The sequence below is a fragment of the Eschrichtius robustus genome, chromosome 2, assembly GCF_028021215.1.
Source record: "Eschrichtius robustus isolate mEscRob2 chromosome 2, mEscRob2.pri, whole genome shotgun sequence".
In the NCBI taxonomy this organism is placed as follows: Eukaryota; Metazoa; Chordata; class Mammalia; order Artiodactyla; family Eschrichtiidae; genus Eschrichtius; species Eschrichtius robustus.
Genome location: NC_090825.1, coordinates 168636338 through 168649646, shown reverse-complemented (window position 1 = coordinate 168649646; position 13309 = coordinate 168636338).

The window sequence follows — 13309 nt, the reverse complement described above, 5'->3', positions numbered from 1 at the left end:
CCCATTTACCGACACAACAGAAAAAAATAAATACCTAGGAATAAACCTGCCTAAGGAGACGAAAGACTTGAACTCAGAAAACTATAAAACACTTATGAAAGAAATCAAAGATGGAGAAATCAAACAGATGGAGAAATATACCATGTTCTTGGATTGGAAGAATCAATATTGTGAAAATGACTATACTACCCAAAGGAATCTACAGATTCAATGCAATCCCTATCAAACTACCAATGGCATTCTTCACAGAATTAGAACAAAAAAAATTTACAATTTGTATGGAAATACAAAAGACCCCGAATACCCAAAGCAATCTTGAGAAAGAAAAAGGAAGTTGGAGGAATCAGGCTTCCTCACTTCAAATTATACCACAAAGCTACAGTAGTAAAGACAGTATGGTACTGGCACAAAAACAGAAATATAGACCAATGGAACAGGATAGAATGCCCAGAGATAAACCCACGCACATATGGTCACCTAATTTACGACAAGGGAGGCAAGAACATACTGTGCAGAAAGGACAGCCTCTTTAATAAGTGGTGCTGGGAAAACTGGACAGCTACATGTAAAAGAATGAAATTAGAACACTACCTAACACCATACAAAAAAATAAACTACAAATGGGTTAAAGACCTAAAGGTAAGGCCAGACACTATAAAACTCTTAGAGGAAAACATAGGCAGAACACTCTATGACATATACCACAGCAAGATCTTTTTTGATCCACCTCCTACAGTAATGGAAATAAAAACAAAAATAAGCAAATGGGGCTTAGTTAAACTTAACAGCTTTTGCACAGCAAAGGAAACCATAAACAAGACAAAAAGACAACCCTCAGAATGGGAGAAATTATTTGCAAATGAAGCAACAGACAAAGGATTAACCTCCAAAATATACAAACAGCTTATGGAGCTCAATATCAAAAAAACAAACAACCCAATCCAAAAATGGGCAGAAGACCTAAATAGACATTTCATCAAGGAAGACATACAAATGGCCAAGAGGCACATGTAAAGATGCTCAACATCACTAATTATTAGAGAAATGCAAATCAAAACTACAATGAGGTATCACCTCACGCCAGTCTGAATGGCTATTATCAAAAAATGTAGAAACAATAAATGCTGGAAAGGGTGTGGTGAAAAGGGAACCCTAATGCACTGTTGGTGGGAATGTAAATTGATACAACCACTATGGAAAACAGTATGGATGTTCCTTAAAAGCTAAAAATAGAACTACCATATGACCCAGCAATCCCTCTACTGGGCATATACCCTGAGAAAACCATAATTCAAAAGAGTCATGTACCACAATTTTCATTGCAGCACTATTTACAATAGCCAGGACATGGAAGCAACCTAAGTGTCCATCGACAGATGAATGGATAAAGAAGATGTGGCACATATATACAATGGACTATTGCTCAGCCATAAAAAGAAACGAAACTGAGTTATTTGTAGTGAGGTGGTTGTACCTAGAGTCTGTCATACAGAGGAAGTAAGTCAGAAAGAGAAAAACAAATACCATATGCGAACGCATATATATAGAATCTAAAAAAAGAACAATGGTACTGATGAACCTAGTTGCAGGCCTGGAATAAAGATTTAGACCTAGAGAATGGACTTGAGGACACAGGGTGGGAGCTGGAAGCTGGAGCGAGAGAAGTCAGACACAGAAGGACACACAGGGTGTGACCCCACTGAGGGGAAACGTCCAGAACAGGTAGATCCACAGAGTCAGAGTGGGATCCTGGTTGTCAGGGGCAAGGGAGGGGAGGGAATGATAACTAAGGGCGTGAGGGACATTTTTGGCGTGAGGGAAATGTTCCAAAACAGGGCAGTAGTGACGGCTGCACAGCTCAGTAAAGTGTCCCCACGCGCTCCGGTGCAGCCTGTGAGAGCATCGCTCTCAGGACGAAGAGCTGACCGCAGGAAAACTGAACGAGCACTGGGTCCTGGGCCCAGACGCTCAGCTGGTGACCCCCCCCCCACCCCGTGGGGAAGTTACTGGGACTTGCTGAGCCTCCACCGAGACTGGCAGCAGCCCCAGGGCCTCACAGGGCGCGGCGCTCCCGGCCCCAGAGCCTCCCCTCTGGTTCTCACCACCGCCTGTCACCAGAGTCGCAGGCAACGTGCCTTTCTTTTCCTTTGTCTTTTTTGAAGGCAACTCTTGAATACATGTATTTAACATGCAGGTAATCAGTCCTGACTCCTTGATCTGGGGCTTCCAGCCTCCAGAGTCCCGAGGACATCCACTTCCGTTACTTACGCGCCCAGTGCGTGGGGTTTGATGATGGAAGCTGACACGGAGGGCGTCGCCACGTGCGGGGTGACATCAGCGGAAGAATCCCATCGCGAGGGTCTGCCTGAGGACCACGGGAGAGCCCGGGCCCTCCCCGCCCCCTGCCTGCAGCCCCGCGCCCACACCCTCCTGGGAGTGGAGCTGGTGCATTGCTTGCCAGAACTCATGGAAGTAGGTCTCCAGCTCATCATGCTGCAACAAGGAGGGCGGGTTGGGCGTAGGCTTGGTGAAGTTGGCCACCATGGCCGCGATGGCGATCTGGCGCCTCCCATCCTGCTGCAGGCAGCCCCGCTGCAGGTCAAAGCAGGCCATGTGCCTGGACCTCCCTTCCCTGGAGAGGGACGCGGGTGAGGCCCTGCTTCCACAGAGGAGCCCCGGCCCATGGCCGACAGGTTCCCCCACACATGCACCGAGGGTAGAGGTCCAGGTAGAACTTGCCGATGGATGCCCTTGCCCGAGGCCGCGTCCTGGACCGTGTAGAGCCTCACATCTTCATGACACATGTTGGCGCCCTTCTCCAGGTCTAAGGTCAGCCCCAGCAGCTCCTGGGAGATGCCCAGCCGCCCACGTGTGACCACCTGCATGGGGAAGGACTCATTGAGCAGGTACTGGTCCACGTGGTAGCGCGTCTCCTCCCCCTGCTTCATGTAGTAGCGCAGGTCCTAGACGTTGATGGGCCCGTCAAAGTGCAGGCCCCGCCTCTGGCACTCGGCCTTCTTTAGCTCCAGGATCACGGCCGCTCCTGCTCCCCAAGGGGCTTCAGCTTCTGGGCCAGCTCATCTGCGGGCGGAGGGGAGAGGCTCGGCTATGTCCCTGTGGCAGCCCCCCAGCCGCCCCCCACCCCACGCCCCTCGAGGCAGAATGAAGGGTTGGGGAAGGCGACCCCCAAGGGCTGACACAGTGGGGTCCCAGGCAGCACCACGTCCAGTCAAGGTCCGCCTGACCCCCGTCCCCACTGGGACTCGGGGAGGTGGGGTTACCTAGGAAAGTGTTCACCAGCTGGCTGGTCTTGGCCATGTTCATCTCCAGCACGGAGTCGGCACGCGTGCTGAACCCCAGCAGGCGGGACTTCTGAGCCTGCAGCCTTACCAGCTCCCCGAGGATCGCGCAGTTCTCCTGGAACCCAGAGACGGCCAGCGCTGGGGACCGTGGGCCACGCCCTCCCCACGGGCCCCGGGCCAGGTCTCTGCGGGCGGGCAGGGCTCTCAGGCCACTGGCGGGCACAGCCAATCCCCCTCCCTCCTCCTCCTGGCCCGGATTTCTAGACACTTTGGTGCTGTGCTAACACGTGGTCTTTATGAACACAGGTCCTTTTGGAACCAGAAACGGCGTGAACCGTGATGGGCTCTAAGGCCAAGGGCAGGAAGAAATGCGGCCAGGCTCTCCAGGAGCCACCCAGGGGCCTCCCCGGGCTCAACAATACAAACTCGGCTGCCGTGCAGACAGCAGCTCCTGCCCACGGCGCCCGAACACCCAGCCCCTGGACGGCGAGACGCCTGTTGCTGCAGGTGGCCGGGGGCTGGCTGGTGAGGCCCGGCCCCAGGCATACGCCACCTTCTCTGGGGCCACCTCTCCGGCTCTGCGGTGGGGTTCTCCTGGGAGCCCCCAGTCACCACAGGACCAACGTGGCCTGTCTGCAGCCCAAGAAGGTGGGGACACAGGACTGTCCCCCGTGCCCCCCTCATCACCCGCGAGGCCAAGCAAGCACCAGTGGTGTCTGAGGGGAAGATGAAGGGCTCGTGCACAGCCCCCATCTACTGAAGATGCTGAAAGGGAGAAGCACAGACTGCAGCCACACGCGGTATGGACCAAACGCAAGTGTCCTTGCAGGACCCGATGTCTGAATGTCAAGGCCGTACCCGGGCCACAGTGAGAAGGCCCAGACCCCACGCAAGGCACAGAGAGGGGATGGGGGGAACATCTGTGAATCTGAGCTCATCGGGCATCACCCCAGAGGGAGCGGGAGAGGGAGAGGGAGAGAGCCAGAAGGAGATACGGAGGGAGAGGGAGAGAGAGGAAGGTACAGACGTCTCTCCCTTCCCTGGGGGTTCTGTAGTGCAGCCAAGGCTGAAAACCACTGCATTTCGGGAGATGGGTCCTCATGGAAAAGTTAAATAGTAGCTCATGGCATTATCGACACATATTAAAAAGGCCCCAAATGTTGGGGAGTCAGGGAGGGGAGCTGGCGGCCGCCTCGTAAACAAGGAGAGATTGGGCATCAGAGGAGGTGCCTGTGCAGCCCGCCGCCGCCGCCCAGGGCCCCGCAGACTTCATCTCCCAGCTGTGGTCCCGGGCTGGAAGGCAGCGGGGAGGTCAGGCCGTCCAAGCATCAACGTTGACTTCAGGGCTGATCTAAAAGGTGCCTGGTGTTTGTTGAAGCAGAAAATAGAGAAAGCAGTGGGGAGAGGATGGGAGGGGGAGGGAGCCCCCATCAGCCCTTCTCCCTGTCTCCCTCTCTGTCTCCCTCTCTCCCTCCCTCCCTCCCTCTACCTCCCTGCCTGTCACTCTCCCTCTCCCTCCATCTCTCCCTCTGCCTCTCTCCCTCCCTCTTTCCCTGTCCCTCTTGCCCTGTCCCTCTCTCCCTCCCTCCATCCCTGTCTCTCTTTCCCTGTCCCTCTCTCCCTCTCCCTCTCTCCCTGTCCCTCTCTGCCTCCCTCTCTCCCTCCCAACATCCCTGTCCCTCTCTGCCTCCCTCTCTCCCTCCGTCCATCCCTGTCTCTCTTTCCCTGTCCCACTGTCCCTCTCCCTCTTTCCCTCTCCCTCTCTCCCTGTCGCTCTTTCCCTGTCCCTGTTTCCCTGTTCCGCTCTTAGTCTACCTCTTTCCCTCTCCCTCTCTCCCTCCCTCTCTCCCTCTCGTGCTCCCTCTCCCTCTCCCTCCACCTCCTTAGGGAAGGAGGTGGAGGGAGAGGGACGGGGAGAGGGAGAGAGAGGGGGGAGAGGGAGAGAGGGATAGAGGGAGGGAGGGAAAGACAAAGACCGTCTCTCCCTCCCTCCCTCTATCCCTCTCTCCCTCCCTCTCTCCCTCTCCCTTGCTCCCTCTCCTCCCTCTCCCTCTCCCTCCAACTCTCCCTCTCCCTCCAGCTCTTCATCTCCCTCACTCCCTCCCAGAGATGGAGAGACGGAGGAAGAGGCAGAGACAAGGGAGAGGGAGAGAGGGAGAGGGAGAGAAGGGGGAGAGAGAGGGAGAGAGAGAGAGGTCTCTTCCTCCCTCCCTTTCCCTCTCTCCTCCTTCTCTCCCTCTCTCCCTCTTCCCTCTCCCTCTCCCTCTTTCCCCCCTCCCTCTCCCCCTCTTCCTCGTCTCTGCCTCTCCCTCCATCTCTCCCTCTCTGGGAGGGAGTGAGGGAGAGCGAGAGACGGAGGGAGAGGGAGAGACAGAGGGAGGGAGAGGGAGAGGGAGGGAGGGAGAGGGAGAGATGTAGGGAAAGGGCGAGGGAGGGAGAGGGAAAGAGGGCGAGACGTCTCTCCCTCTCCCTCTCCCTCCACCTCCCTCTCTCCATCTCCCTCCCTTCCTCTCCCTCTCCTAGAGGGAGGGAGGGAGAGGGAGAGACAGAGGAAGAGGAGAGGGAGGGAGCGAAGGAGAGGGGGAGTCGGAGAAGGAGGTAGGGAGAGGGAGAAGGAGAGAGAGAGCCTGCTTCCCTCTCTGTCTCCCTCCCTCCCGCTCCGTGTCCCTCTCTCCTCCCTCTCCCTCTGTCTCTCCCTCTCTGGGAGGGAGAGAGGGAGAGGGAGGAGGGAGGGAGAGTGAGAAGGAGGGAAAGTGATGGAGGGAGGGAGAGGGAGAGAGGGTGAGGGAGAGAGGGAGAGAAGGAGGAGAGAGGGAGAGGGAGGAAGGAAGAGACATCTCTCTCTCTCCCTCTCTTCCCCCTCCCTCTCCCTCTCCCTCTCTCCCTCTCCCTTGTCTCTGCCTCTCCCTCCGTCTCGTCTCTCCCTCTCTGGGAGGGAGTGAGGGAGATGGAGAGACGGAGGGAGAGGGAGAGTTAGAGGGAGAGGGAGAGGGAGGAGAGGGGGGAGGGAGAGAGAGAGAGAGAGAGAGGGATAGAGGGAGGAAGGGAGAGATGTCTTTCCCTCCCTCCCTCTATCCCTCTCTCCCTCTCTCCCCCCTTTCTCTCCCTCTCCCCCTCCCTCTCCTGCTCTCTCTCCCTCTCCCTCCACCTCCTTCCCTCTCCAGAGAGGGAAGGAGGTGGAGGGAGAGGGAGAGGGAGGGAGGGAGAGGGAAAGATGTAGAGGCACAGCGGAACAAGGAAACAAGGACAGGGAAACAGGCACAGGGAGAGAGGGAGGGAGGGAGAGGGAGAGAGGAGAGGGAAGAGGGAGAGGAAAGAGGGAGAGGAAAGAGGGAGAGGAAACAGGGAGAGGAAAGAGGGAGAGGAAAGAGGCAGAGGGAGAGAGGGAGAGGGAAGTGGGAGAGGGAGAGGGAAGAGGGAGAGAGCGAGAGGGAAGAGGGAGATAGAGGGAGAGAGGGAGGGAGAGAGGGAGAGACAGATGGAGAGAGAGAGAGGGAGAGAGAGAGAGGGAGAGGGAAAGAGGTAGAGGGAGAGCGGAACAGGGAAAGAGGGACAGGGAGAAAGGGAGGGAGAGAGGGAGGAGAGGAAGCAGGGAGAAAAGAGAGAAAGAACACACCATCTACATTTCTGTCAAATGACACCGGGGATCCTTACACAACCAGGAGAAAATAACACAGGGAGGCTCTTTCTCAGCTGGAACTGGAACTGCAGACAGGGCCAAACACCACCAGGCTGGCCACACATGTCCAGCCGCCGCTCCAGCCCCGTCAGCCGTGAGTCCGATCACCAGGGCTCTGAGTGTCTGCTCCAGGGAGCTGGGGTTCACCCTCTCACCCGGGAGGCCGGGCCAAGACAGCAGGGCCCCAGGCTGGACACATAGGGGGCAAAGCATCCCCACAGGACAGCTTGTGCGAGCAGATTCAGCTGCCAGATTCTAGAGGCCCGGGACCACCCTGTGGCCCGTGAAACCCAGGAGCCACGAGGGTCTTGCATCGTGATTCCTGTCCCTTGGACTGTAAAGTTTATGTAGGGAATCTTGGAAACAGTGGTAACAAGGCTGAATTGGAATGAGCTTTAGGCTATTATGGACCACTCTGAAGTGTGTGGGTTGCTAAAAACCCTCCCGGCTTCACTCTTGTTGAACGTGAAGATCCCCGAGATGCAGCCGATGCTGTCCGAGAACTGGATGGGAGAACACTATGTGGCTGCCGAGTAAGAGTGGACCTGTCGAATGGGGAAAAGAGAAGTCGAAATCGTGACCGCCTCCTTCTTGGGGTCGTCGCCCTCAAGATGATTATCGGAGGAGGAGTCCTGCACCTCCCACACATCTCCGAGATGGAGAGCCTTCTCCGTCAGCCAGAGCAGGTCCCTTTCTAGATATAGGAGAAGAGAGAGATCCCTGTCCCAGGAGAGAAATCACAAGCCGTCCCGATCTTTCTCTACGTCTCCTAGCCGATCTAGGCCAAATGAAAGGAAATAGAAGACCACTTTGCAAGAGGAGTGGTGTACGGGGAATAACTTCATTTGGCAGGAGTATGTACAGAAAATTCAAGTTTTGTTTGAGACTTCCGAAGCTTGGTGCACTTTTTAAATGTTTTAGTTGTTCACATTTGTTTGTCTCTTGACCCAGTGACACATAAAGGTGTCAATCTCTACAGTTTGAAATGGGTTATATGAGGCATGTAATATGAAGAATTGTTACCTTACAGTGTTCCCTTAAGCAAAATTGAATTTGCTTTGAATTTTTGGTCTTGCCTAGGCTGATAATAAAACTCTAACTCCTGCCCACCTAAAGTGTGATGTTTACTATTATGGAAACATTGAAAAGACTTTCTGTAGCTGGGATATGGTATGCAGCTGTAGTTAAGCAAGCAGTCTTTAAAAGGTGCTGTGAACACAAGTCAGCAGGTAAAAATGAAAGCCGCACCCTTACCCTAGATTAGAGGTTTAAAAATTCCACTAGTCTTCACACCGGACAAGAGGTTGTCCAGGGAGTTTAGAATCTAAGAAGTTTCAAGGAAGTTGGTTTACCTTTGAGTTAGGTCATAAGTCCCCTCTGTGATTGCTGTACATGAATACATAGCTCTTTGTAATATTTTTTGGAAATTTGAGGTTATCAAGATACCAATGTCCTGCCAGATTAAGAGTATATTGTAGAGCTGACCTTTGAGTTACTGTGCAATTTTTTTTTCATGCTGTCATTTGTAATATGTTTTGTGAGAATCCTTGGGATTAAAGTGTTGGTTGCAAAGGAAAAAAAGAAAAGAAAAGAATCTGCCTGCCAATGCAGGGGACACAGGTTCAAGCCCTGGTCCGGGAAGATCCCAGGTGCCGCAGATCAACTAAGCCCGTGGGCCACAACTACTGAGCCTGTGCTCTAGATCCTGGGAGCCAGAACTACTGAGCCCCCGTGCCACAACTACAGAAGTCCGCACGCAACGAAGACCCAACGCAGCAAAAAAAAAAAAAAAAAAACAAAAACAAGACGATACTGGCCAGGTGATCAAGGGTAAAATCGTTTGTCATAAGTCCCGTTGATGGTGTGTATCCTTGATGTGACCTGAGGAGAATGGCATTTTTATCTTTGTCTGGATCTTCCGCCCCAAACCTCATAACTCCAGACCAACCATAAGAAAAACATCAGAAAACAAACAGACAAACAAATTGAGGGACAAAATACCTGACCAGTCCTCCTCAAAACTTTCAAGGTATCAAAACCCAGGGACGTCTGAGAAATGTCACAGCCCAGAGGAGACTGGGACAGAAAAAGGATGTTAGGGGAAAACTAGGGAAATTCTAATCAAGTGTGGACTTTAGTTAATAACAATGTATCCATCTTGGTTCCTTAGTTGGATAAACATGTCGTACTAACGTACTAACGTGTTGGAAATAGGGATACTGGGTTAGGGTCCACGGCACTCTGTACACTCTGTACAGATCTTTGCAACTTTTTTGTAACTCTAAGCTATTCTAAAATTAAGCGAGTACTGAACAGAGATAAGAATGTTATTTCCCTGATTTGAACATGCCTGAGTTTCTTCTCATGGTCACATTTTTGCTATCTGGATGTGTCTTGGAATCAGTAGCAAAGGAGAGTTGCCAGCCCCTGGGAAGATGTGGGTGGTTTGCAGGTGGCTTGCTCTGGAGCTGAAGACCACGGTGGGAAGTCTGCAGCCTCGGGCTGCACTTAGAAGCATGGGAGGGGATGGGCCAGCTCAGTTCGGGATGGAACCTATAAATAAAACTTTTTTCTTTTCCATTATGGCTTATCACAGGATATTGAATATAGTTCCCTGTGCTAGACAGTAGGACGTTGTAGTTTATCCATCCTATATTTAATAGTTTGCATCTGCTAACCCCAAACTCCCAATCCAACCCTCCCTCACTGTTTCTCCCCCTTGGCAACCACAAGTCTGTTCTCTATGTCTGTGAGTCTGTTTTTGTTTCATAGACGAGTTCATTTGTGTCATATTTTAGATTTCACATATAAGTGAGATCATATGATATTTGTCTTTCTCTTCTGACTTACTTCACTTAGTATGATAATCTCTAGGTCCATCCACGTTGCTGCAAATAGCATTATTTCATTCTTTTTATGGCTGAATAATATTCCACTGTATATATGTACCACATCTTCTTTATCCATTCATCCATCAGTGGACATTTAGGCAACTTCCATGTCTTGGCTATTGTAAATAGTGCTGCAATGAACATTGGGGTGCATGTATCTTTTCTTTCTTTCTTTCTTTCTTCCTTTCTTTCTTTCTCTCTCTCTCTTTCTCTCTTTCTTTCTTTGTCTCTCTCTGTTTCTCTGTTTCTCTCTTTCTTTTTTCTTTCTTCTTTTATTGTCACACGGCATGTGAGATCTTAGTTCCCTGACCAGAGATGGAACCCATGCCCCCTGCACTGGAAGCACGGAGTCTTAACCACTGGACCACCAGGGAAATCCCAGGGGTGTATGTATAGTTTTGAATTAGAGTTTTCTCCGGATCTATGCCCAGGAGTGGAATTGCGGGACCCTATGGCAGCTGTATCTGTTCCTGCACGTCTCACATCAACCACCTGCACTCCAATCCTTGCTCTCAACGTCATCTTCGGGGAACCCAACCTGCGACAGGGACCTTGACAAGAAGAAATGGCTCAGGGAAAAGCTACCTGCACAGGGAGGAGATAGAGGCCATCGCCCCTGGGGTGCGGCGGGGAGAGTGGGCACAGAGATTTGTCATTTCACCCCCGATACTCATCTCAGCCCTCCTGGCTGCCCCACTCTAGGTCACCTCGGGATACAGAGGTGACCCGGTTAGAGTCCCTGCCTGTGCAGGAAGCTGGGGGCACCAGCGGGTCTGAATCATATTAGTGCAGGGCCTCCCCCGCGGCACTGGGGTTATTCGGGGCGGGTCACCCTCTGCTGAGGGCCCCTCCTGGGCACTGTGTGGGGTTTAGCAGCATCCCTGGCCGCACCCATTTGATTCCAAGGGCCCCTCCCCCCCAAGTTGTGACAACCACAGATTTTCCCCACACATCACGGAAGAACTGGGTGAGGCGGGGGGCAGGATGGCCCTGGGCGAGGACAGCTGTGTTGAAGCAACCAGCCTGGCCCAGGGCAAGGTCTGCCCCAATCCCGTCAGCGCCTGCATTTAGAACTGCCCCTTTCCTCTCCCACCTCCCCTGCCCTGCAGTGGTCTCCGAGACTCCTCTCTCATCCCCATGTAATAAATCACACCTTCTCAGTTTACTGTTTGCTGCCCTCGCTAGAACGTGAGCTCTTTGAGGACAGGGATGCGGTTATGTCCCCAGCACCTAGAAGAGTGTCTGCTGTGTAGTAGATGCTTCCTAAATACTTGCTGAATAAAGGAGCTGAATAAAGGGATGAGTGGATGAATGAATGAAGGTTACAATGGAAGGAGGGGGGAGATTCCCTTTCTAGCTCTCGGGGGTTGGGAGATCAAGTGAAAGATCCGTCCTAAATAGGCTGACCAGCCTTCTGGGGTTCCCCGCGACTGAGGGTTTCCCCACAGTTCCAGCGCTCAAACCTGAGCGGTCCTGGGCAAACTGGGGGCGGGTGTTGGTCACCCTATCTAAACACAGTAACAATTCCAGCTGCAGTAGCAATGGCCAATGACCTCTACGGTCTTATTGACCATGCACAGTTCTTTACCTGGCGGGGAAGGGTGGGCCGGGATTGGAATTCTGGTGATCCAGGGCGGGTGAGGGCACACCCCGGGCTTGTGTAGGGGAGTCCAGGAAGGTTCTGGAGGAAGTGACAGTGACACAGGAGGGAGGGAGGAGTCGAAGGAAGAACGTCCCACATGACAACGTGTGCCAATGGCCCTGGGCCCAAGGTCACACCTGACCAGGGCTTGCTTTTTTTTTTTTCTAATTTACTTTTTCCCACATGGATATGCAATTGTCCTAATGCCATTTATTGAAAACTCCTTAATTTCCCCACTTTCTGTCATATCAAGTTCTCATATATCTGTTTCTGGACCTTTATTCTATACCATAGAGCTATACGTCCCATCCTTGCACCACTAGGGCTGTTTCATCACTATAACTTTATTTTTTATTCATTTATTTTTTTTGGCCGGGCCATGCGGCATGTGGGATCTTATTTCCCTGACCAGGGATCGAACCCGCGCCCCCAGCAGTGGAAGCTCGGAGTCTTAATCACTGGACCTCCAGGGAAGTCCCCAGGGCTTGCTTTGACATCCATCGAATGGTGGCAGGTGGGCGCGGGGAGCAGCTTTCTGTGAGCCATCCTGTGTAGAAATGCAGGGTGGAGGGGAGGACAGATGGAGCGGGAGGCGAAGAAGCGGAGGAGGGAGGGAGGGCGGGCGAGAGATAGAGAGTTTCCGGAGACAATAGCTCTGGCTGTGTCCTAGGGCATGAAAGCTGAAAATAGCTCCTAGTGCCGGGAGCCTTGGAGCCGGAGCCTGGGAGCCAGGGTGACTGGCTCTCCTCCCTGGTGTGTGTGTGTTGGGGGGTGGTGGCTCTGGGCTTCTCAGGCTGGGAATGGGGTGCACAGAGCAGCGACGGAGCAGGGACCCTTCTCTCTGGGACCTCGTGGGCCATCCTCAGCTCACAAAGCTGAGCCACTCCTGGCCCTACGAGTGGGGGGCTTATCCTCTCTGTCCCCTGGATCACACCCCCTCACACACAACTTCCCCGTGTGTGTTCCCAGCAACCAAGAGAATCTGTTTTTAAAAGGTTTGGGGGAGGGGGGTAAACATACAAACAAGAGCAGAATGGATACTTTTTCAGAATGTGAATGGCTCTGTGTAAGCCCACCCCCAGGGTAACCACAGTCCTGACCTCTAACACCCTTGACGAGTCAGCCGTGGTCTGGGCTTGCGGACCCACGGAAGCTTCCTCATCCCCTCCTTCAGATCCCGTCGCTCCCTCGGCGTCTTTGTGAGAAGCACCCGGGGAAGTGGGACTGCTAGGCTGTACTGCTGCTAGAACTCCACCTGGGCTCCACCAGGCTCCAGCCCCCCGCCCTGTGCACCTCTCTGACCCTGAGGCACCTCAACTGGTAAGAGCCGCATCACCTTCCCTCCCGGGACTTGTGACACTTAAGGCAGACACCGAAAGGACAAGCCTTTGGCTCCCTGCCTGGCAAAGAGCAGCTACTCAATTGTCATAAGTGTCCGTATCAGTGAGGGTTCTCCAGACAAACAGAATCCATAGGGGGTGTGTGCGTATATACACACACACGTACATATGTACACGCATACAAAAATATACAGCTGTGTATATATGCAGTATGCGTACACACATATACACATATAGTATATACAATACACACGTACATATATACACACATATAAAATGCATAGTTTGTATATATACAGTATGTATACACACATATACACATAATAGATACAATACACACAGACATATACACTATACATACACACATATAAAATGCATAGTTTGTATATATACAGTATGTACACATACGTATAACACATGCAATATACACAGCTAGGTACATATATATCATACAT